The sequence below is a fragment of the Patagioenas fasciata genome, chromosome 2 (assembly GCF_037038585.1).
Source record: "Patagioenas fasciata isolate bPatFas1 chromosome 2, bPatFas1.hap1, whole genome shotgun sequence".
Lineage (NCBI taxonomy): Eukaryota > Metazoa > Chordata > Aves > Columbiformes > Columbidae > Patagioenas > Patagioenas fasciata.
In genome coordinates, this window is record NC_092521.1 from 80280907 (window position 1) to 80307473 (window position 26567).

Genomic DNA, 26567 nt, shown 5'->3' on the forward strand with positions numbered 1-26567 from the left:
AGGGAAAAAGGGAGGGGGAGAGAGTGAGAAATGCAGAGGCAGCAGCCGCGGTAGCGGCGGCATTGCTCCAGCAGGCACTAGTCACTCCAGTCCCGGCGAGCGAGCAGGGGAGAGCCACAGCCCTCGGACCAAGCTGAGCGGGCTCTGGGCTACCTGGGACTCTCTTTGTGACACCCCAGCACACAAATACACAGAGGGGGAGAGAGGAAAAACATAAAAAGGTAAGAAGCGGTATATCTCAGTTATGCCATTTACATAGCAAACCCCGAGAGCTTTGCAATTTTTATTATTATTATTATTATTTCCTTACCCGTGGTGTCTGGGCTGTGGGTAAGGAGACGTGAGTTTGAATCGGGGAGAGCAGAGCAGACTGGGAGTCTCCTCTCCGGGTACATTTTAGGAGCATTGCTGCGAGGAGCTCGATTCCTCGAGGGAGATCGCCTAGGCGCGGATTCGAGGTACAAAACGGACGGTAGCCTATTCCGCGAAAATTAAATGCCTTTTTTTTGGGGGAGGGGGGGTGGTGGTGAAGGAGGGAGGCAGCGATGGGTGTGGTGGGAGAAATAGTGGCTTATGCCCAGTTTCTGTGCCTTGAATCCGTTTCCAGAGGGAAGCTGCTGAAAAAAATTGTAATTAAAAAAAAATAATCCAAAAACGTCTCCACAAAACGAGGCGCTCGGAGAAGAGCACGCAGCACGCTCGGAAGATGGCAGGGCAGCTAAGCGGGGGGCGGTGGTGGTGCAGAGAGGCGCTGGGGGGGGCAGGCGGTTTTTGCGCGGGGGTTTGGCGGGGCCGGTGCCGGGGGAGCGCGGCCGCGCTGCGGGGGGCGGCGGGCGGGGCCGGGCGCGCGGAGGAGCGCAAGCCCGCGGTGGCAGCGAGGCGCGGGACGACGCGTGCCTATTGTGGCTGGTAACAATGTGATTGTTCTCTTGGCGAGGCAGCGAAGGAGCGGGCGCTGTCTTCGCCGTCATGCGTGCCCGTGGACGCGACGGCGATTTTAATCACTGTTCTTGGCGAGGCGCTATGCCAAGGTTTAGGGGAGCTCAACTGCCCGAGTCCTGCCTGGGCAGGGGCTACGAACCGGCCGCCGAAGCAGGCAGGGACTGCCGCTGACCCCCACCCTCCCCGCCCGGTGCTGCTCCGCTCACAGCGCCCGGCGCCCCGATGCTCTTCTGTCATGAATATTCATCGAATGCTGCCCCCCTTTTCCCACAGACTCCCCCCCTTTTTACTTTTTTTTTTTCCCCCCCACACCAAAGCAAGATACAACTTCCCTACAACCTGTTTTCTTTCTCCTCCCGACCCGCCTCGCTGTGTCGCCTCTCCCCACACACACGCGTGTCTTTCAAACACGGCTCCCGCAAGGAACTTTCCCCGTGCCTCGGCTGGGCGTGGTGGCACAAGCGAGTGAAGGCAACATGCACACGGCACTCATCCAACGTCTCGCCACGCCGGGTGGGCGCCCCGCGGGGCTGCTGCCCGGTACCGGGGCGCGGTGCCGCGGGGGGATGACTGAAGCCTCGCCGCCCCGGCTCGCGCCTTTGTCTCTGCCCGGCGCATGCGCGGAGGCGGGGAAGGGCCGGCGGCGGAACAAAGGCGCTGCGCTGCGCTGCGCTGCGACCCCCGGGCTGTTCCCCCTCCGCCCCAACCCTCCTCGGTCAAGACGGGCCTTCACCCCGGGAGATAAATAGCAGTAGCCCCGCACTGCTCCTGGCTTAGCTTTGGCATCTGGTACCATGGGCGACGCCGGAGCGGACCCATTCCGCCCCACCCCCCGCAGCCCCTTATCTCGCAGAGACAAAATCAGGCATTATTGGAGGGGAAAAGGAGGGCGGTGTTGCCCCCCCTCCCGCAGCAGATTTTGTTCGGTGGAAGGCGAGTGGCTGCGGGGTGCCCGTCGAGCTCCTCCTCCCCGGGCTCCAACACTACCTCCCCCTCCCCCTCCCAACGGCCTTCGGGGGGGCGGCGCAGAAAAGGGGGAGCAGGGGGGTCCTCTACAGCCGGACGGGTGCGGCAGGTCCGTTGAGGGGTCCTTTTGGCCAAAAAGGGCGAAGCGGGTGCGAGGTACGTGCCGCGGTTGGATGCCCCGTGAAGCAGCCACGCCGCGGGTACGTGCTTGCTGCCGGGCTCCGTCTAGGGGAGACACTCATGTCCTGCGTGTCCGGGCGCTCTCCTGAAGCGTCTCTCTCTGCCAAGCGGAAGCAATCTTTCAAGAGGAAGATTTTGTGTGTGTGTGTGTGTGTGTGTGTTAGTGCGACATCTTGAAATCTCTTTCGTTCAAATTGTTGCATCTCGATGCTGGCTCGGTGCTCATTCCTCCTCCCCCCGTTTTCCTTCCCAGCAGATGCTCTTGTCCAAAACTAGGATACATATTTCTCTTTAGGGTGAACATGCTGAAGCCTGTTGAAATTCAGTAATTTTGTAAGCTAGTATCTGTTAGGTTCTGAAGAGAGACAACTGATGTATTTGTCAAGCCAGGGTTAAAGATGGTAAAAGAATACTGCAGAGGGTGGCAATGGGCTTTATTTTTTCCTTTCTAGGGTGATGAACGCATACACCCCAAGGCCCCCTACATGGTGATTACTTGGTATTTCAAGTGTTTTCAATTAAGGTCCCCTTTGAAGAAGCATTGCCATCAGAGCCCTACAATCTGTCTTACTGTCCCCTCTCTGCTTGCCAGCTGCTTGCCAGGCACCACTTAGACTGGTGGCCAGGCTTCAAACACCAGGAGCTTTCTCCCAGTGTAGCTGTTCACTGCTAGCACAGGAGCAGCGAGAGCATAGGCTGGGAGTGCCCGACTAGGGGAAGATGCGGCGTCTGCTGCTACTGCTGTTACTGCTGTCTCCAGTGGTGGTATCTTGACCTGTGCAATCCTTTTGTATTCAAGGTTGGTTTTGAGGATTTGGGGCAGACCCTCCAAGCTTTAGGGACGAGGGAAGAAGTAAAGGCATGATGAAAGGTTTTTGCATTTGCTGTTTCTATTCATTGTCTCACAGAACTTCATGAGAGTGAGAAGATTTGCTTTGTGATCTTCCTACCTACAGGACTGTATGCAGTGAATATTTTCTTTTTGTCTGGGTGTTCTAATTTCACTGGAAAATGCCAGCTCTGGTCTGTGAATGGAATAAACCTAAAACATCGGGAAATTTGTGGTAGCTCTGTCTGTTCTTGTATGCTTCATGTATGAAATGGCTGATTGTGTAATTCAGGGAATTCGTACATATCTGCCAAAAAGCAATCACGCAGCAGGTTTTATTCTGTTTATGGGAACCTATGAACATATCATATCTAGTTAAAATAAAATCAGCATTAAAAGGTAAAATGGAAAATTACTGTTGCAGTTATTGTACAAAGCCATGATCAGGCTTTTTTTTTTTTTTCCTTCCCCTTCCCCTCTTTCCATGTTTCCTTGCTTTTGAAATGCAACACTCACTGAAGCAATCTGGTAATAAAAGATATGTTTATCTCAGAAAGTGTCATACCTTTGGGGCACATCCTTTCCCTGAGATTATAGAGTGTGCACATTCCCTAATTTCAGAAATATCTCTAGAACTGTCTGTAGTCCTTCAGTATTTATTTGTCTTGGTCTTTCAACATGAAGTCTCTGAAATAAATTGTATTTTCCAAGTGAAGCTTCTCGTGTTTGTGCTGTGTTCCACTGCTAGCTTTGCCCCATGCAGTGAACCATGAAGTCCTTCATCAGAGCATCCTGCACACAGGACAGCTTCTGTCTGAAGAGTGCTAAATTCTTCCCTTGTGCAGGCATTCATCCATGCCTCAGTGGGATACACTGATGGACAGAAGCTGGTTCTGGGACAGAAACAAGCCTTCCCATGAAATCTTAGGAGAGTTCTGTGCGGTTGCATTTTCAGGCTAGCATTGAGCTACCATTGAGCTACTAATTATTAGGTAACTTGCCACTGAAAGCTGATTTAGCACTAATTTTGAAAACAAGACTTTCAGATTTCCCCGCCCCGCCTCAATCTGCAAGAAGAGGATGCTATATTTGCATGCACACATTTATGTGCAAACCCCAGGTCTTGATTTAGGTCTGTAGGTGTGAACGTAGTGTCCTTGTGTGCACTGTACTATAGGTTAAAATCTGAGTTCTTTAAGTAAGAAAACTGATGCTATTCAAATATAGAGTTATAAACCAATATTCAAGGCCCCACCTTCATTCCTACAAAGGTAGTAAAGACAGGCCATTTTGAGGTATTGTGTAGATGCATTGAGACATAGTCAATAACTAAAGAAAGAACACTTAGAAAGGGCTTGGGTTGCTTTTTCTGTGTCAATCAGGAATGACAAGAATGAGGTAACAACTAGAGGAATCAAAGAAATTCCTGAAAGCATTAGAGACATTAAAATAAAAACCATATGCAGCATAATAGAGGTTTCATGCATTAGTAGGAAATGCTTTCAAGATTGAAAAAAAATGCAAGGGAAAGAAGGGGGGAAACACCTCGTGCAGGATGGGAAGGACTTTAAAGTCTTCCCTACAGCATCCTGTATCTCCCAGCTGTCTTTCTTAAAAGCTTCTTACTTCAAGATGTACCTATTGGTTATTTGATATGAAAATTCATAAGTTTAAAATAGAAACTGATTGATAGCAACATGATTCCTTAAACATGAAAGATTCCTGACTTGCCAGAATCTGAAAACGAAATCCTTTGACTTCCTTCAGCACATCAATAAATGTAAAGAGATACTGATTTGTAACACATGTGGAATGGTCAGACTCTGCCTGGGAGCAAGATGTGTAGTAATTCCCTCTTAAGTATGGTTAATGGAATTTAACTCCGAGGAAATAGTTTTATTAATAAAAACCTTCTGTCTTAGGGTATAAATTAGAGGCTGATCTCTTTTGATGTGTTTGTTATTGTGTTCTGCAGAACAGAAATTAAGCAGGTTGTACAGTTGATCTGACTTGTGGGGTGTAGATTTCGAAGTACCTCACCAGTGCTGTAGTGTTGGGAAAGCCACATGCTCTTTAATCACACGTTGCATAGTTTAGATTTTAGCCTGGTAAGTAGTGCCACATATGATTATGATCTGCTGAGCCTGGGATATATTTTTTTTAACCCTGTAGGAATTTGAATGTCTTTTCAAAAGATTTAATTTTATGTACGCTACCCTAGCAGTTCAGATCAGCGTGCGGTTCATGCTTAATGTAAACCACAGAGCTGATGGTAATAGCTTCAATTTGTTTAGAGACTTGCTGTCCATATGAAGGATACAATACCGAATGTCTAATAAGGTTGGGCCTTCACCTACCTTTTGCTACTTACAAAGTTATGTAGGTAGATCCTTGCTAATGATGGCATGATACTGGTTGTAGTACTGAAGCATTGGCATGAAGATGATGTGAATGCAATGTTGAAGTATAACCTTTTACTTCAGACAAAAGCATAGTAACTATAATGGTAAAGCTTCCCATAGTATTTATTTTAATGGCAGAAATCTAAGTTGTCATGACTTTACATGACAAGCGGAAGCCACTTCTGTACAAGTAGTAAAATCAGTGGGCTACTGTTCATCTCCTGTTTCAGTAGTCCTTAAATACTTGTAGCATGTAGAGAATAACCCCTGCAGAAGGACAGAACCTGGTTTTAGTTTGAGAATTTGTTTTCTGTTATTACCGTTTTCCTTATGTGATTGGTTGGTAAAGGAGGGGCTCATATGCAAAATTACTGATTGATTACAGCTTGATGTTATTAACTGTTTAAGGATGAAGTAGAAGATAGTCACATAGCAGAATGCTATAGATGTGCATCTGCTAGACAAATAATAATTGCCAAACTATGGAGAAGAAGTGAAGCAAAGTTAGATAAAACAAAGAATGGATCAATAATAACAGAACTGATACATGTCCCTAACTGCCTTAGAAAAACACACACAAAGTAAGTGCAAATCAGGATGTAGAAAACAGTGAAAACACATTATCAATATGGGAGAGTAAAACCATGAGAAACACTTTGGTACATCTGTCCAAGATAGATAGGACCCTGAAAATGCTACATCAGCTTCCTGTAATCGTCCTTCCTCAAAGCAGTGAAGCACGTCATTCGGGGAGAAAGAAAACAAAAACAAAAGCAGGCTAGAGGTGGTATAAAACTAGGAGTCTGGAAAAAGATAGGGTGAAACCTGTCACCACTAGATCTGGTGCTCAGATAATTTTGGCATTCTCCATTCATATGCAGAGTTTCGTGTTGCTTGTGTTTTGACCAGCACTGGTAAGTGCATGATTGACTTCTGCTGAGCTGGTGGGAGGAAGCAAACTCAGTGAGCTGAGGTGGTGACAACAGCTCTTCTGGGTTTCTTGCCGTCACCACCAAAACTAAAGCAAATGGGGAAGATGTGTTAGCTGCTCTAACTGACAGGTTTCTGAACCAGATGGACTGAGAGAGTGGGCCTTCTTCTCCTTCAGCAGCATTGCTCAGCCCTGTGTGCAAACTCTGCACCAGTGGATGTACAGACCATGCTGGGAATAGCTGATCTCGCTGAAGAGTGGGTGAAAGCTGCCTGTTGACTCTTCCTTTCCTTTTCAGATCTACAAGTCCTGTGAAGCAAGAGAGACAACAGCTCCCCAGAGTGTAAAAATGAAAATTTGGCCAGATTTTCCGGGCTTTTCCATTCTATACTTTGCTTGAGATGGAGTAGAGCTTACTGTTGGTTTCTAGATTTGTTTCACTAGAAACTTTCACTTGGAGCGTGTGAGGCCTTTGTAAGTGTACTTGAGTGCTCAGGGTAGCCCCATAGCCTATAATTCAAGTGCCTAAATTAGCGGATTAAAGCAAATGGGAAAATGTGGAAACTCTTTCCTTGTTTACAGCCTATATGTGCTCCGCATAACTCCAGCATTCATAGCTAAGAGCATCCTGATGCCTCTAGAAAGCTGCATGTAGATTGTGAGAGTTCAAGGAGTGACTCTGTGATTCTGTGAGAGTAACAAATTGCCCATGCGGACAATTTTTTCTGATGGGTCTGGTATCATTTGCAGGGAAAGATTTTCGTAAAAATGATTTGTCCATTCTGTGTTCCTGTATGCTGTTCACTTTTCTCATTTCCTACCCTCAGAGACCTTCACCTTGAAGAAAACCACCCCACAGTGCAGAGGTACCAGCAGAACCACTTTCAAACTGCTTGTGGCCATCTGATGTTTCAACAGTATTGTACATTCTAATGATTTCCTCAGTGCTAATTTCTCTAGGTTATATTTAGAGGAACATTCAGCTTTCTGCGTAATGGCCCATGCTCTTCATCCAGTTGCCTTGAACTGACGACATTGCCTTAATGAATACTGTTTTTACAACCAAGCAAAGTAAGACCTTCCATGTGCATTGAAATATGATAGCTCACCCAAGTGTAATATTGGATAAAAGCTTCAACAGAGCTCAAGAAAAATAATATTACAGTAGTTTTTTATAAGCACTAGAATGATTATTAGGTCATTGAAAGTTCAGCTGTCATCCTCTTCTGTGGATGAGTCAGTGACTGACAGATTCACGCACAAATTGTTGATGGTGGTAGCAAGAGCAATGTGGTACTCCTCATGGTGTCTCAGTCCTGACTGAATAGTAGTGTTGTTGGCAATCCACTAAGGCACAATGACTTGAAAGTGGCCTTCAGTGCTGAGGTAGCTTCTGTTACCAAGATTTCAAACTACACTGCAAATCACCTGCAGGTGATTTCATAAAAGTCTCTTGAAACAATGCTGTCACCATGGCATTACAGAGAAAAGCAAACATATCAGTCAACAACTGACAAATACAATGAATCCTCCTTGCATGAAGCAGGATAAATATTGTGTCTTTAAATACTTGCCATCTCTGTTTTCACTTGGGGTTGATACATAAAGGATAGTGTTGAGGGAAACAACTGGCTTTTCATGTTCTCCCACAGCTATTGATCATGTGAGACAAGGGATTGAACATCTGAGTCCCTCACCATCTACAACACAGAGGTGATATGGTGTGAGGGAAGTTCTGCACTGACAGATTTATGGTTAAAAAAAAAAAGTCTGTCTAGGAGTTTGCTGTGAATCAGTGGCAGTAAAATTTACAGTCTGAGAATAGAAATATTTATCTCAGCTTTTTTTTTTTTTTCCTTTCTACTTCAAACCCCAAATTCTTTGGCACATTTGCTCCTGGTTAAAGAAGCCATTCAATACATTTCTTGGTATAAACTTTGTATTCTAATATGTTGGGATATACCTTAACATCTCTATGCATATTGGTGAATGTGTCAGTAAAAAAATTCCAGTTTCTTCAAGGTAGTACTTCTTACTTATTTTTTCAGCTAGGTCTGACACAGTATCTTTCTTTGCTGTGTCCCTGTAGATCATTTATCTTTACTTCAATTAATTGTCACAACTGGTTATGTTGCTGTTTCTCTTGATTATCCTCTCTGGAAGTCCATACTTTCCGCTGTGAATTAACTCAATCTATTTTAGACAACACCTCGTTAATCACACATTAACATGCAATATGTGCATTATCAGACATTCAGAATGCAGCAAGATCTATGTCATAAGTTTAAGTGTGTGCTGTCATTCTTGTGTAATACAAAGCAGGGATATAAGAACAGAATAACTTATTGCAAAACTTTAATTCCAAACTCTGAAATTAATGTTACTAGACCCCAACTGTTTGTATGGATATGGCTCCCAAATCTAGATGTTCGTTAGAGTGAGATCACATCAACATAAGAACTTGATCTTAAAAAAAAAAAAAAAAAGGCAAATCCTGTAACCATATAGAAATCTTGGAGCTCTGCCAGCCAAAGGTATTCAACATTTTAAACTTTTTATCACTTGGAGAAATATTAATGTGATTTCTCTTTCTGCTGACCTTTTTACACACTGCTTTAGTTTTAAGCAAAGGTGGCTTTTGACTAAACGAAAAAAAAAACACCAAACACAAACTCTGTATGTGATAGCTTGCATTGCCAGTCTTATTTTCAAGAAGAACTAATTTATTTGATTCCTGCAGGAAATTAAACAAATTGCTGCAAGGTCATAATTAAAGTTACAAAACCTTCCAAAACACATTTTTAGGGAAAACATTTGCTATTATAACAGACAAAGCTTGTCTGTCAAGCTGTGGCTTTGCTAGACTGCATGTTGCGTAAAGGCCAGTAGCTGTCACAGTCATATTGGCCTGAGTTTCTTTCATAGAGAAACCCTTCTTTTGATCCACTTCTAATTGTTTGAGATTTTCGTTGTGTCCAAATAAAGCAAAACATCTATAAATTATTAAGGCAATGACATGATTGCTGTGCAAATCTGTTATGAATGCCATCAAGATGAGTGCCATGTTTGGAACAAATCAGTTCATGATGGCAAATACATATGCCTTTTTTTCTGATGTACAAGTTTGTGGCTACAGATGGAGTGAAGACACAAAATAGCCTTCGGTTGCTGTGGAGGGGTCCCCAAGTAGGGGACTAGAGAACTGAAGTGGATTTAGATCATCTCCTGTACATTGAGCTCCCAAAGCAGACCAAAAACTCAAAGGAAATGCTCATGAGCCCTTGCAAGTTTCGTGTACTAAGTTTGGTTTCAAGAATGCAGCGGTTTTCTGCATTGCGGCAAATTTCCACAGTTCTCCCTGGTCCCAAAGTTCCTTTCCAATGCTTTAAGGGCCTGACTGTGGGTTTGCTACGTGCTTCTCACAGCATTTTCCAGTTTTGTTCTAGAGCTGCCAGTGCCCAGCTTGAATCTCTTGTCTGTCTCACCCTGCTGTCTCCAGAAACCTTTTCCCCTGAGCAGGTTCAGGGAGTCCTCCAGGGAAAGACCCCTGCTGGCCTTTTGGTCTTCTTAAAAACAGATAAAATGAGACTGTCCATGGGAGCCTTTTGTGCTGTCTTGCAAACATGATGGTTTGGTGGGACTGCACCCCTGGGGCATACGTGGTCCGAAGTGCCAGTCATCAGCTGCTGTGCTACTGATGTTTGTTGACTCCCTGCACTGGAAAGGAGACCAAATAGCTAACTTGATTATTACAAATGCTGTGTTTTATCTTAATTAATCTAGCCATATGATTCTGGTTCCCTGATCTAATTAGCTAGGGGGATAGTTAAATATAACTTTGTGTATCTAGGCACATTTAGCTACTTGTGGTTGAATCTGCTCATGGTTCCTAAGAGACTATATTCAAAGTTACGGAGTCACAACCGGGAATACCTCCCAGCTGCCCTTCATCTGAAATAAAAAAACCAAAACAAAACAGAGAGTTCACCTTAATTAACATGGTGGAATATTGTTTATGTTAGCAATACAATGCATAACTTACAATCACATTAAATTCTTTCTTGGAAACAAGAAGGCATCTTTCCCTGTTCTGCCACTAAGGACTAGTAAGTAACAGTGTTGCACACAAGAAGTGGGATTTTCATTGTTTGAGTAGATAAACATAACTTTAGACTGTATGTGTAATATATTTGCCCTTTCCTGTGTAACAGATGGAAGATGATCAGTAACCGGAGTTAAAATAATTTGAATTATTTGAAATGAATATAGTAAAAAAATCCCTGTCCGTGGAATCATTTCTAATAAAAACGGTACATGGTAGCTATAAAGAGTATGCAATCAGAATTACCTAAAAGAAGATTTGTTGACGAGAAAGAGACAACAAGAATAACAGAGGACCACTAATTGTGCTAGATGTTTGCTACCAAAATAGGATAAATTACTTTTTAACTGTTCTGAAAAGTACATCTAAGTTTGTTTTTTTTTTTTATGTACTATGCATTGCAAGTTTAAAGGTATTAATTGCATGGGTCATATGCCACATGAAAGAGATGCCATTCAAGTGGATGCACATGTAAACAATAAGACTGAACAATCACAGCCTATGAATGGGGAAAATGAACATATTGATTTTGTGCAGTGTAAAGAAGAAAATTATTATTTTAAGAAGAACTAAGACAAAAACCAACAAGAGGTCACTTAAATGTAATTCATTCTGCCCTGGGGCAAGAAAAGGGATTATCTGAACTTCTCTTGAGGTCCCTTTCAGCCCTATGGTTTGTGGGACCATGCACAGGGGAGACCTTTGGAGCAAGCTTTGTCTTGACTGCAGATAAATGAGTTCAGTTGAAACAAAAAAATTTCCAGGTATACTAATTTATTGTCATTATGCCTGAGCTCTTTTAAAATAGAGATCAAAAGATAAACCCTCTGGTAAGGTGCTTTATGGACATAGTATATGCTAGAAAGAAAGATACAAATTTTATATTTTTTCCAGAGCTTGCAAGAAGAGATTTAATTTATTGGTGCTGAACAGCAGAGGTTGTTAAACAGAGATTTCTCATAGTACTTCTGACAGAATTCCTGAAACGTGCTGTAAGTTTTTGACTGTTCGTCAAATAAGGGCTGATGTGCAAGAAAGGAAGTAAAGCTCAGAAAAATGATTGAAGCTTTTGAGTTCCTAAATTTTATTTCAAGACAGTGATATGTAGTCACTTGGGCTAAGTTTGAAAATTTTACTCTGTAAAACCGGGATGAAAATTTGTGGCTGCATCTGAGGACAGCTGTGAAATTCTGATTTATATGACACTAGGATGTCTTTTGTTATTTAATCTATAGGCTGCAGAGACATTTGTTGGGCTGTTCCACAGATGAGCGGAGAATCTAACTGCGTAACAAAGGCTATCCGCACGTTTTCAACACATGGTTACTCAAACTTAATGGCATAATAACAATAGCTTTGAAGGTTAAACCTGATACAAATTAGGTTCATTGCTAAAGAAATCCTTGGTGTGTATTCATAAATGGTTTTGAATAGACCTAATGTTTAGCTGAACAAATACCTTTGTGCAATCTATCTGTTGTGTGCAGGTGAGCAGCTGCTGTTGAAGTTCTTGGTTCAATACCAAGGGCTCTCCGTGCTGCAGCTACTTTGGACTATGTGTTTGGAATCAACCATTTTGTACCTGAGGGCAACCTGAGATTTGTTTAGTTTCCATACATGCTTACTGGAAATAATGTTGTGCTCTTAAGAAGCAGTTGCAGGATATGTATGTAAGTTTCTGTTCAAGGAACTGGATTCTTTGCTAGTTGCCTTTATCTTAGTGTTATTAGAGATGAATACAGGCTCACCTTCGTTTAACTGTTAATTGTTAGATTATTCAGTGACATGGATTTCGAGCCATGCACAACAGTGCATTGGCATTCTCTGAAATGAACCTCTCAATGGTGTGTTTGGGAGCAGAACTAGAGCCATGGGCTTGATTCCGGTTTTGTTTACATTGTTGATCAGTGAGTATTTTCTTTGAAACTAATTGAGTTGTACTAACAAAGGCAGAGCTGTGAGCCACTAGAATTCCGTGGTAATTTAGATCATTGGGCAGGCAGCACTGATTGGGTCTCGTGCTCTTATGTGATATAACAATGCTTGTGTTCACAATCACAATGCAGAAGCATTCACTGAAACATTAAATCCAGGTGTTCTGTCATCCTTTTCCTTTTTTTCCTGTCTTCCACATTCATTATTTTAAGAAACTAATGGTAGGCTAAGTTGGATAGTGTTGATGTTGAAGGCAAATTTCTTACTGCCTGAAGAGGAAGAGGGATTATCTTTTTAATCTGTAGAAGGTAAGAGTGTGCAGCACTACAGTATTTGTGTTGAGCAGATAAGTCAGAAAAAAATATGCCTTAAGTTAGGATTATTTTGGTCAGAGACAAAATCCCTGTTGTTAGATCTGATTCATGTTAATAAGTTTGTATAAACTGGCACAAAGGCTGCGGGATAGTCTGTAGAGAATTGCTTTCCAGTGTATGGACCTGTACCTGGGAAAGAGAAGATCTAGTTATTACAGCAACAAGGGACGCAAACGCATACTACTGTGCAGCAGTATATACTAGGGCAGGTAGGGAGCATGTACTAGTGTTTACACGTGCAGTACTCTTGGTGTGGGAGCTATTGAGTGAGGATGGTGGATTGGAGTGGTCATGGGGCTTTCACTGCTTGTACTGAGTTTGAGTCAACATCCTGCCCCAGAGCTGCCTTAGGCTGTGTTTTGGTGGTGAATCTGGTTTTAGTAAAACTATTCAAAAGTGATCCAACCACGCTTATTTCATCACCTGCCACATGAAGCTCTGTAGTATAAGCAATAGGTAAGCAAGATGAAGTGCTAAAAATTGCCATGTTGGAACTTCATTCAAGGGTTGATATGCCCTAGAAAATAGTTTTTAACTTCCAGTATTATGTGCATGCTGATGTTTAAACTCCAGAGCTGGGCTGATTTGTCACAGAGAAATATCTGACGTGTATAAACCAGATATGACTGGCACAACTAGTGTGCTTCTACTAAAACCTCTTCTACTTAAGAGACATGACAATGAAAATAAACATGAACTTAAAACCAACCCTCAAGTTTGTGTTTCAGGATTAGAGTATGCTTTTGAGACTACTGTCTGCAACAGTAGGATAGTAAAAACATTTACATTTTTTACCATAAGGTAACTATGCACTTCTAAAAGGGTACAGTTCATAGTTCTGAGGTTTAAGACATAAAGCGTGCAATACCATACAAAGCCTATGGACTAATGAGTGTTAATTAAAGAAAAACACGTCACATGCCTATTGGTAAAGAACCCTGAGGATGTGTAGCAATAAGAAAGCTTGTTGCAAAAACGCTAATGTGAATTACTTGAATTTGAATATATTCTAATAGATTTTGTAGCTTCCTGTGTAGTACCACATCCTTTTTTTTTTTTTTTCCACCAAATGGGAAGTGTAATACTGATAGGAACAAAGTTTAAATATAATCCTCTCAGCAGTTTCTAGTCAAGTGAAGAATACTTTTGACTTTATAATTTTTATTTTATTTTACATTTTAAAAAAGATTGTCAAAATATTTGAGAGTTGGCCATGACAATGGCACTGCTGGGAATCTTTCCATGAAATGTTTTCTGCTGGAAAAAGTTGGAGTTCTTGAAGCTCAAATTCTATAGGAGTAATCACATAGGTTTTTATTTCTAGCTGAAAAAATAGACAGACTTTTAGCCACTTTGAGCTCGTTAATCATTTAATGCATCAGATACCCATGTGGAGAGCCAAGATTCAAATTTTTGCTCTTGCTGATTCCAGCTGGGGGATTAGCCTTATCTCCTATGACACAAGTGTGTAACATATCCATCTGACAATTGTCCAGTTTTGATTGGGTCACTCTCAGCATCTATTGATGGAGATGGCTATTCTGTGCTGTAGAAACTACCAACTGGCAAGGGAACGTCTTTGGTCAGAGTGCTCAATGAGGTGTTGAAAGCTGATGTTCAGGTCTCAAATGGACAGAGATGAGTTGAAACATGCTCTTTATAGATAAAGGGACTCTCTTTAAGCAAACGGTTTAAACCTGAGGCAAATTATTTCCTGTTTGGCTATGAAAGCTCAGATAAAAATTCCATGAATACCAATTATCTGGGGGACTGGGCAGTTTTTTTACTGTGTAGCTATAGAATAAAACCAGTGTCTTTGTTGGAATTCATAAGTTAAATATCTATTCCTTCTACTGTTTTGCAGTATTTTATTTGTAGGGGTTTCTGGGAAGATGTTCAAGTCCCCAGCTGCCAGTTAAGTATCTGGCATGAATCTTAGCCACGGAGCTGGTCCCACTACTTTAGATTAGAGGCAAATTACATAGCATGAAAATTTAAAATTTATGTTACAATGTGTGGGATTTTTTCCTTATTTAAGAACTAATCCCATCTGTGATGTTAGATAGTTCTACTTCGAGGGTGCGGGTAGGACAGCTGAACTGAATCAGCAGCTCCTTAGGGTGGGCTGGCTGCATATTCTTCTGTTTGCTTTGTTTTTTCTTGCTGGGCTCTTTTCCTCCCAGCTCAGTGAGCTGGATTAACTCAGGCAGGGCACAGCTAAGAGCCAGACCAGGTGCAAAGAAAGAGGAGTGTACAGTGGGACCATCCCATTTGAAAGAGTGAGCCATTTAATTTGGCTTAGCTGTATCACCAAACTACACCTTCATTTCAAAATTTTAATCATTTTTAATGTTATTTTTCTTAGCATGTTTTTCATCTAAACCCACATTTTTTAAGACAATCCACCTTATGAGTAGGACACGGAAAAATCACGTTATGGAATTAAAAAGAAATGCACCAACTTTTGCGAATTAAAACCAATTGTGAAATCTTCCAATAAATTGCTTTTTGGTTTAAAATCTAGAAAGTGAATTGCCTCATTGCCAAAGGACTAAATCTGCCCAAAGATCACTGTATGTCTGAACTAACAAAGGAGTTCCAGTGTGGGAAATCAAAAGTTAACTCAGGCTGAGACTTCTAACGGTCATCTACAGCTCTTACATTCGTATCTATTTTGCATAAATGAAGACCAACTCAGACCTTCAGCTTCCTTTTTTTTGGTCTTTTTCAGTTGTTTCGATTCCCACAAACCCAAGCAGTAACCCTTATGGTTTATGATGCAATCCTTTTGTTTACATCTGAGTGGAGACTGATGGGTAAAACTCAGGTGTGAGTAAAGTGGTGCAGTGAGTAAAGGGATGCCTTGGAGCATCCGAGAGTTTTGTGCCTTGGGCAGCAGCCAGTTGTCTCATGGGATATAGTGATCCTGAAACTGCAAGACAGCTGCAGAAGACTCAATAAATTCTTACTTTAATGTTGTCTTTTGATTCAAATATTAAAAATAGTGAGTAGGTTGTTATGATAAAACTGTTACATTGGACTGGAAACTTGGGTTCATACTTTCAAGTGTTTCTTAATCTTCCTTTGATGCTGTCTGGGGGAACTGGGGGGATTTCCATCAGTTTTAGTCAAGGGAACTACATTTTAATTCCTAATACATATTTATGAACTGTTCAAAGGAGGGTGGGTTTTTTTTTTGTTTGTTTGGTTTTGTTGTTGGTGTTTTTTTTAAATTTTTTAATTTTTTTTAATATTTTCTAAGGAGGTTTTAGCACAATTGTTTCATCTCTAATTCCAGATTCTCACTACAAAACAGGTCATTGAGACTACAGGTTGTACTCGTTGATAGAATTAGATCAGTAAAGTAGCAATCAAAACATGTTGTACATAAATTGCTACACTGATGCTGGTTTTAAGAAATCCTTTATATTGTAAATAGGAACTTAGCACTTCTGTGAAATATGTTACCCTGTGGTTAGCTGTCAGCATGAATGTGTGAATATGAATATGAATATGTGTAGTTTTCTCAGAGTACTTATGAGGTGGCTGTAAAACTGAGCTTCATTTTGTGTGGAGCTTTCCTACTTATGTATACTGTGTCAGCCATTTGGCTGCAGGAAAGCAGTACCACTTGCTCGTGAGAGGGGAAAGAAGGGCTGTTAGCCAAACATGAGACAGTTTGTCAGGACAGCGAGGTAGGTGCACTATTCTTATGTAAAGCTGTATTTTATGAGGTGAGCCCAGCTATCATAGTATCTTTAATACAGTCACTCATCAGGTACTTCCTGCCTACCGAAACTCCCTGAGAAGTGATTTCTGCCATGTCCTGAGGCAATACAGTAAAAAGAAAGGGCTATTGATGAGATTTTTAAGAAACCAGCTGCAAGTGAATTTCTGATTTTGTCTGGGGGTGGAGTAAAGTTGGACCAGTCCTAATCAATCAGATCTACAGCTATTGATCCACAATTTTATGCTTGTTTATATTGCAGTCACAAAAGTGAGAATAGTGCATTTGGTAGCTTTAGAAGTGTGGGAGTTAGCTTTGTTCCCAGCAGCACCATGGCCAAGTTCATGAGGAAGCTGTGTGGGAGCTAATTTTATTCTTCTGAGAATGTTTAGCCAGCTCTTGCAGAATTTCACGTGTATTTTACCCTACTGCTTCTGCTAATATAGGCATTAATATGTAATATTGTTCTGTGCCCCATAGCTCTGCTTTCCAACTGAGTGTTTCAGTACTAATTTGTATTGCATTGCCTGGAATAGTAAGTATCCTTGTTCCATTATTTTAAATTGAATTAAATGGAATAAAAATAACATTAAAATCAGTCTTAAATAGACTAGTTTTATCTTTCATTATAAAGATGTCTTTTTCTGCACATAGCTCTTCAGAAATGCTTGTAAAATCTAACAATCTCTCTTAACTTCAACCTTAAATAACTGAAGAATTACAAAATTGCAACATGAGACATGGCAGTAATGATGAAGATCCCACTACCTTGTATTTGCACACTTCTACAAATGAATGGCACTATATAGCAAACATCATGCTAGTGTTAATGGGTCCAGTGTAATTCCTTCAACACAGATATTCAGCATAAACACTCTTTATAGAAAACCACTGCCCCCTCTTACCAGCTCATGTGTTTTAGTGGCTTCCCTTCTGTGAAACAAACTGACATTGAACTGAAGAATTTAAGCTTGTAAAAAATGTGAGGTAACTTATACTCAGATAGCAAGGATAGGGATAAGCATATCATCCCTGAAATAAATGTTAAAAGCCATCAGGAAGAACAAGGTGAAAAAAGCACTTTCTTATTTGGAGTTGTGATCTTGTCAAGATTTCTGTCCCAACCACCCCGGGGTGATGCCATTTGCCTTCTCGGTGAGGGAGCTACAGCACCATAGTGGGTCTGTATTAGTGGCTCTGCCCGTGAAGCTACTTGCTGTCCCAGCCAAGCAAGCTCCACAACAGCACTGCTGGATTGAAAGCTGCTTCCTTCTCCTTCTGCCTGTGAATTTTATGACACGTCTACACCGCTAGTGCTGCTGTGTCGGACCTGTGGTGCACCACTAGTTTTGAGTTAGCTCAAGGCATGTAATAGGGTTGCAAGGCAGCACGGAGCTCAGCAATCTGCAGAAACCCCACAAGCAGTGGTGTGAACATACAAATAGTTAGCCCACACTGTGCTTTGGGATAGACTCACGACTAGCAGCACCTGGACTAGCTGGTGTTAAAGCTAGACAGCATGCATCTGTGGTGTAGATGGTCTTATATGGACCTACGCCTGATGAGATGTTGGAGTACTCCAGCTTCTCACCTAATGCAGGTTGGCTTGAAAACCCATTTGTAAAAAAGTCTCTAGTGTCTACAAAGGCTGCTGAATCTGAGAGGAAGAAAGGTGACTCCTTGAGAAGAACTTCTTGAGACAAGGAAGAAATTGTTTTCATTTTGAGCTGGAACTCATTGCTAGTGATACCTAATTGCTGCAGAAATCTAATCTGAACATTAACATCCCCCTGTGCACTTCTGCAAGGACAAACATTTCTTTCTAGATCTCAACAAAACAAGATTCTAATGTGGGTCAAATGGAAATCCTGTTTATTAAAAAACTACTAAAGACAACTAGAACTTTAATTTCAATGGAAGAGGCTCCTGTGACCCTTGAAGGCATGCCAGTGGACTCTTCCAGCACATGCCTCAGCAAACAACAAATGAATCACTGGGGTGCTCTAATAAGGATTGATGTGTCCACCCAATTAGAGGGATATAAAGAGCGCTCCCTCGAAATTCTGGGTTCATTTGAGCTGCTCTGCTGTTTCTGCAATCTAGCGCTGAAATATTGCTTTGGGGGTATTGTTGGACTCAACAACTGGCTTGTGTGCATTGTCCTGGCTAACAAGTGCAACTTTTGCAGAAATATTTCTCCTATCAAGTACTCAAACAGTGAAATAAAAAAAACCAAAAAATCAAAAAAACAAACCACACAATGAAACAATTCTGAATATTGAAATCAAATCAGTCACTAGTGTCTGCTTAAGCTACGAGCAAGTTCTTCTCCAAACTTAGCACTGCTACAAGCATGATTGTTCTTTAAACATGTGTTTTCAGGGGCTTACAGTTTCTGAATTTTACATGGGTTTAATTTTCTCATGCCTGAAATATGTGCAGTTTTTGGAGGTGAGAAGGTGTAATGCATCTTGTATCGAGTGATTAATGCAACCCATCAGATGGAGCAATGCGTGGAATATTCATTAAGTATTTTGAGACTGTTTCCTCTTTCTCTTGGATTAATTCTTCTGTTTTCCTTTTTAACTGTACTTGTAACTTGCACTGTTTCAGAAAGTATTTCCTCATGTCATCTCAAAAGAAAATAAAAGATTAGACCATTTTATCACTCTACAGAGTATTTCTATTCCAAGACAAATAGACCAATTGTTTGCACAGAACAACACATGGAGTAGCCAAAAGAAGGACATCATGCAGCTCAACAATAAAGCAAAGATCAGAGTATGTTTGGGGTTTTTTTTGTGTTTCTTGTTGTGTTTTTGTTTGTTTGTTTTGTTTTGTTTTGTTTTGTTCTGTTCTGTTTTTCCAACCAGCTGCTGCCTCAGCAATCACAGAACACTTCAAGACTTCAGAGGATATCTTGCAGGAATTATTTAAGGAATCACTCTGAAAAAATATGGTGGCAATTTGAAATTCCCTGACCATGCTACCAGGAAAACTGTCATGTTGTTATGTTTCAAGACAATTACATACTGGCACCTGATACTTTATTTCCTAGACCACAAAGGAAACTCTGACTCTTCTAGCAAATTGCCTAGGCCAAGCAATAAATCATGACAAAACAGCTGATTAAGCTGAGTTAAATTGTTATAGAAGATGCTTTAACTCCTTGTTGCTTCTTTTTATGGCTTTAGTGTGACCTGGGCCTTATTAGGGGACTGTAACTTAATTGTGGTAAGCAGCTATTTGAATTCAACTATGATTACATGCCTGGTTTATATAGCGTTTTGAAGTCTCAGTTCATCGTATGTGAAGGTCTTTGCAATGAAGGGCTAGCAGTGCTCAGAAATACTTAATTATTACGTAAAAGAAGATTTTGTTCTGTTCTGTAGGTTTTATAAGAATTGGAGACATAGTGTTGCAGTTGTCACCGAGTAGCTTAAGGAGCAAAGTTAAATGCCCAAATTAAAAGCCTTGACATCTACCATTGGTGGAGAAAGCCATGCTCTTCAGTGCTCTTAATTATCCACTGAAGATAATTAGCTGATCTTACTTGGACATGGTTATCATACCTCAGATACCACAGAGATGAAAGCAATCTCAGGATTTTCTTGAGGCAAACTAAAGATGAGAAGTGTGAAGTAGAAACAGGTTCTGTAACATGCTGCCTCTCTTTGTATGGTCAGAATCCTAATATACCATGTGCTCAGTGAAGCTGTGCATAATATTTCAAAAAACTGTAGGTATTGAAGATTCATTTAAGCCAAGTTTATTGGAGTCAGCAACTTCAAACTTAGGTCTGTGCTGCTTTTAAAGCAGGGAAGCTTCCTAGCTTTACTTTTACCAATTCTTGGTTTTTCATACTCAACAACACTTCCTTTTATTAATAAGTCGGCTGTGTTTGTGATGATTTGATTTCTTATTTCCACTGTTTATGTGATTGAGTCACTGACCCACTGTGGAAATTCAGTAGCATGCAGCTGTGATATAGAGTGTATGTGCCTTATGTCACCAGCCTTCATGTCCACAAACTTAAAAGCTGCTGCTTGGCCATGACTCTGCCAAATCTGCCTGCTTGCCAAGTCCTTATGTTTTCTTAAAATTGAAGCTTTTTTAAAATTTTTATTTTTTTTATTTTTTTTTTTTTTAAGCTTTCCCTTTAGAGTGGGGGGAAAAAAAAAAAAAGAAAAAAAGAAAAAAGCAGCACGATAAGAATATTCTGGAATGACTTCAAAAAATGTCCCACTACAGTAGTGAGACCTCTGTATTTAAAATAACCTTAACTGAGTTAAATACTAGAGTGAGTGAATTCTGTGTTTGTATTTTATCCATTGCTGTCTGCCAATGTGTGGGTTTTTTTGCAGTACCATGGACTGTTTTGTTTTACCTCTGCTCCTCTTGGGCAACTGCTTCAGGACTGGATAAATGTAAAGAACAGTTCCTGGTTAGCACAGACAATGGGAAAGAAAAAAAACACAGATGAGGAGGGTTTAGTAGAGAAAAGTTGGACTGTACCAAAGTCCTTGATTTTAACTCCTGTTCTGTGCCAGATGTAATCTAGCTGCCCTTGAGCCTTCCCAAATCTTGACCCAGCCTTTGTCAGCTCTTCGAGAAGTGGACTGCAGGCACAGACACTTTTGCTTGCTGTGGAGATTGGAACAAAGACCAAAATCTGGCTGTATGAATTAGGGATTGCCTTGCTGCCTCGAACAATCTCCTTCCCCTTTTGTCTTTGTCCATCTGAGCCCCTCCACTTCTCAAACACCAAACATTTTGTGGAAACAAACTGTTTCCAGCCAGGGGCTCTCGACCTAGCATGTAATCTCTTCCAGTCCCCAAAAGGGTGATATTTCCCTCGTCAGGCACTTCTGTGTTTGTGCTCTGTGGACATTGCCCTTGCATTTTGACCCTATTGTCCTATCCCTTATCACAGCAATGGACTCTTTCAAATATGTTAATGTGCAGAGCCCTCCATATTTAATTATTGTCACTGAATTCTCTGCCATTAGAATCCGTCTTCTGCGGTTCTCTCATCTTTCCCCCAAATCATCCACAGCTTTGTATCTCAGGGTTTTTCTTGCAGTCAGTTCCCATCCCAGTTCAAATTCTTGTGCTCCCCCATGGCACGGGGTATTCCCAGATACCTGTCTGACCATAGGCTCCCCTTTGTGCTCAGCTCTGCTCCTTCATCCCTCTCTCTATGTTCGCTCATGCCTGGGCACAGCTTAGGTGAGAGCCTGCCTGGTGCTGCCAGGGTTCATGGGAAATAAACTTCCAATAGACACAGCAAAGCTTGCCAAAACCTTGCACCAGGGCACAGGATAGTTTGTTCTGGCAGGCTATCTGCCCCACAGTCTGCCAGCTGGCAAGGATTCTTTTGTGTACTTGTAGTATCTACAAAAATACTGGTCCTTCCTTACTTTGGGTTTATTTTAAATTTCTCACTTATATGGCCTAAATTTTATCGCATCAGTATTTCCACTGAGGGCTATAGCAATGCACGTAGTCCGGTAGGCACGCGCTAAGTGCTGTTAACAAGTGCAGCACATTCTTGACCAAGGAGCTCCTTTTGTTCACTTGCTGTTAGCCATTTCTTCAGTTGTGCAGAGTTGAAGTTCTCTCATGGGTTAAGAAATTCTCTGAGATAGTTCATTCAGCCCTCGCCACCAGACAGTTGGGTGTTTTGAAAATTGAGACCTCCAAGCAGAAGCCTCACTCTCTGGACTGTTTCCTTTGCTGGACTAGAGAATTCATTTTAACTGGCAAATGCTTTAATTTAAATACTAAAAAAAATTCTTATGCACTTCATATGTTGGAAGTAATGAATAATTGAGGTATGTAAAATGAACAGAACTTACATAACAGAGTTTCAGAGGCCTGTGGGGAGACCTGAATTCGCTCAGTCCTGCTCTGCTGCAAGACAGTCTTAAGCTTTTACCTTGCAAATACAAAAGAAAATGTAGAAAGTGTATCAGAACAGTCATCTCATGGAAACTTCTGGATTTGTTATGACCTTTTTCCCACTGTCATTTCTTAGGACACTTTTCACTCTTAAATGAACATTTTTAGCTATCATTTTTGTATCTTGCTTTTGAGGATACATTCTTAGAAGTGAATGACTTCATCCATATCAGGAACTCCTAACTGTTTTCCTTCACTTTCCTGGATCACCTCAATGCTTCCACTGACGGTACTGAGTAACAATGAGTTTCCCTGAAGTCCCTTCAGATCACATACTGTAAACAGTTTCTATTTGCATCCATTTGACTCTTTCAGGACTTTCTATTCTAATCTCTTCATGCATATAAACAAAAGAATAAAAAAATTGACCTGTCTGAATGAAGTTCTTTTTGGTCATGATGACATGGCTTATTCCTCCAAAATAACACTGATTAAGTATTGGCTACATCACCGCTGTACTTTTAAAAATCTTATTTTTCTTTATTGAACATACAATAAAGCTTAATCGCATAAAACTGCAAACTTCTTTTAAACTATGTCATAGCTGCTGAGATAAGTATCACTGGGCTGATCTCTCATTTGCCAAAATACTGATTAAGACTAATTCACTTGCTGACTGCTAGTTTTAGTGGATGGGTGCAGACCACCTGCTCTTCATAGTTGAATCTTCATCGCCATCTATATAAGCTTCATTTTTGACAGTAGTTAGAGGATGACAGTTGCTTGGTTGAGAAGCTCTGGAAATATTTATCAAATAATGCTGTGGCACTGCATGTTAAACACCTTCCTTCTCCTACTGCAGGTGGTCCAGGATAAGTTACTGAATTTCTTACAATAAATGCAGGATGGAAGTCATAAGGTTAACTCTGTTGTGAAGTAGTGCTTTCTTTATCTTTCAGATTACTGTGTTGAATCTCTGTTGCTGCAATGACAGTCCACTGCATTACTGGGAGAAAGTACTGAATGCACTAAAATGCATATTTCAGATGTGTGGGAGACCTTCTTCAAGTTGTGCCAGGGATCAGAGTGTAAAATTTAATGAAGTAAATGTAATGAAGAACAGAGGAAATGTAATCCTGGATCTGGCATTTGTGGTGTACAGTGGAATAAAGGCCATAACTGTTTTTAATAATAAGACTGGTGCCTCTTCGATAGAGTGGCAGTTTAAGTTCTTTTGAATTTGAAGGATTTATTTTTCTAAATATGTTTTCTGTTTCACAAAATTAATATCTTGGAAGGGTTGAGTTTTGAGGATACTCCCAGATTATGATTTATTCCCCACTGTTAGTCTTCAAACTGCCATTCTGGCATTGGAATCCAACTCAACAAGGTGATTTCCATCTCTCTTTTAGGAAGAAGTAGCAATGGCACTCCTTTAGCTTAGCCTGCCTGGGGCAATCCCACAGCAAATTCTTTTCCTGCTTTGTACTTCACTTTCACAGAGTTTGTCTCTAGTACTGAAATGGTCATATTGATTTGGAATTTCTGTCTTTGTCCCTTAGCAAGGGCCAGCATGAAGGAAGGAAGCTTAGGTTTCTCTAGAACAATGGCTTCTTTTCTGTCATATGGAGACTCCTTGTTTCAAAGTCTTTTCAAGTCAATAAAGCAAGCTAAATCCAGATGTGGTAGGGCCAGTTTCTCATAACTTTTAGTTGTTGATTTCACACAATGGACACAGCTTGAAGAAGAGGCAGTCCTGGTCATCCAGGTCATTAATTCTTACAGAAATTGATGTTAAAATTGAGGTGCGAACCCGTATGTGTTTAGGTCAAAGTACATGCATGCCTTCTGAATCCTCTTTTCTCCTTGCTTAGGCTTGTGCCAGACATGTTTCACACTACCTTGGTATGCAGATGGAATCTCTTATGTTGAAAGATAAAATTCCAACAATCTCCTACTCTGTCTACTTTTGGCCTCAGAACTCATTTGCGATGTGGTGGCAAACATACCTGTGGAGCCTCTAGGAAGCCTTTACTGGTACTGATTGAAATTCCAATGGTGTCTGTGCAGCTGCTTATGTGGAGAGCTTGTATGGAGCAACTTATCTCCTTTTCCGTTGTTAATTCATTCAGAGCCTACAGTCATCCCAAATCTGTAGATATTGACAACTCTAGCAGTGCAACCTGGTAGCTAGCTTTAGTTGTTTCAATGAGGTCTGCTGCAGGACTTCAAAGGTATTATAATACTGAAGTTAATGATGACCTGATGACGTACCAGACTCTTATTTTGTTAGATTGCTCAGATCTGATACAGTGTTTTAGATAAAAATGAGATTATTAGCAAAATTTCTTTAAAAAAAACCCTTAACACACATGAAATATCAACCTGTTTTTAAATTAGAAAAGTCCAGATTAAAAAATCATAAGCTCTTTTCTGTGCATTTTTTTCTCTCTTGCTACGTTGCATGAACCCTATCAACCCTACTTTCTTCCACTTTTCAGCCAGCTTGTGTCTATATTCAGCTCTGTATTTGAAAACTTGTGAACTTACAGTAGTTTCACTTCCTGCACAATTTCTCTCGTCCCAGGCTGGTGTGCGATATGCACACCTGCTCTGCCTGCGCCATGTTCTGAAACTTTGCTCTTTCAGAATCTATGCCCTGGGGAGTGGGAAAGATATATTGTAATGCCAGGATGGGAAAAAACCAAACCAAACCAACCAACCAAACAAACAAAAAAACCCAACAACCCACAAACAAGCAAATAAGCAGAACAAATCAAAACAAAACTAAACAACAACAAAACACAAAAAAAACTCCAACTCCTCATCTCTAAAATGGTCATTTCTCATAACCAGAGTGGTCATCTCCTCTGAAAAAGGTGAAACCTAGGCTGTGTTTGTATTCTTTTTTCACTTATTTTTAATGGAAAACCATTGACTAATGACACTTGCTAAAGGAATAATTTTGCTTACATGCTACCTGTGCTGTACCTTTCACGGGTAGGAAAGAAAAATATCCCGACATTAACCAAATGTCTCTGCAAGCCTTAGCAATTCTGCACTGACAGAAAGATGGGGTCTGGAAAAACAATTCTCCGCAGTATTTACTTGAGCCTTCCTTCTGTCCACACAAGCCAAAATTAGCAATGTCAGTGTAGATGTTGGGTAGTTATGCCACACTTGGATTTATGAGCTTGCATAAACATCTTGTTATTAAAACATTAAATATTTACATTAAGATTCTACTGCCTTCTGGACTCTCTTGAGATTATTTCTGAGCACTGAGGTTGGGATTTTTTTAATTGAGAATATTCTAGGGTTGAGTTTTTAACATAAAACTGCTTCAGTGCTTTTCTAATCAATGGTTACAGATTTACACTATACCAGGGCTTAAGTGTTGCTTAATCCTTTTATAGTTCTGGCAAAGTCTGACCATTTGAGTAGGATTATGCAGCTGTGAAAAAAAAAGTGGTTTTAAGTAGGACATTGAAGTAAAATTAAGTAGAACTCAGGGTGCTGACTTTCGCTGGCATCTCCATGTTTGGATTCTGCAATGACAGAGCATACTTCTGTGTAGGGCCCTTAGGAAATCAAGGCTTGTGCTGACTGTTCTTCTTAAGGACCCAGGATAAATCCCTTAAGTGAGACGCCTGTTGTTTTTGGTGAGACTTGAATTGGGGCATTAAAGTAAAAATCGTTATAGTAGGTTAAACTTTAAACTCTTTTCTGTTGAGCTGTATGTACATGTAACAAAACATGGCCTTGGCTTGCCAAACATTATCCAGTTGGCAATCACCTGGTGAACAACATGCTGAAGGTTAAAAGACGGTGCTTTAAACAACACTTTCTATGCTTGATCCAATATTTTCCTTTTAATTATGTAGGAAACTAGCACTGTTAAGTGGAAGCAAATAATTGCAATGAAAATTTGCAGATTTTCTGAGTAGAAGTATTTCTTCAAAATAGTAGTGGTGTGGAAATGGTGGGTGGTGGGAGCCAAGAAAAAACTGAGTATACTTGACAGAAGGACTGACTTATAAATGACTGGGCACTGCACTTGAATACAGTGGGGCCTGGAGGATCTGCAGACTGCCAGACATGACTCATTGAGTAACACAGTGACAGGTCTCTTTTTAGCAAAACAGCAATGGCCCCCAGTCAGTATGGAGAGGCGAATCATGGGAAGAGGTAGTTTGTGCCGGGAAAGCAAATTGTATCTCCAGTTGTCTACAGTGGATCTTTTAATTTTAATATTTTTAGCATCATTTAAATTCATTC

At 40.9% G+C, this 26567-nt stretch overlaps 1 protein-coding gene across 3 annotated transcripts in view; it reads left to right on the plus strand.

Moving 5' to 3' along the window:
- The first annotated feature begins 20 nt into the window (after positions 1–20).
- Positions 21–26567, plus strand: part of BASP1 (brain abundant membrane attached signal protein 1) — a 52240-nt gene continuing 25693 nt past the window's right edge. Inside the window, exon 1 of one of the 3 annotated variants that reach the window (XM_065832297.2) lies at positions 21–221. The gene's annotated coding sequence lies outside the window, so the exon portion shown is untranslated. Of the gene's footprint in view, positions 222–437; positions 459–2043; positions 2065–26567 lie in introns of those variants that run through there. The other 2 variants (XM_065832298.2, XM_071804486.1) reach the window with 2 other exon arrangements.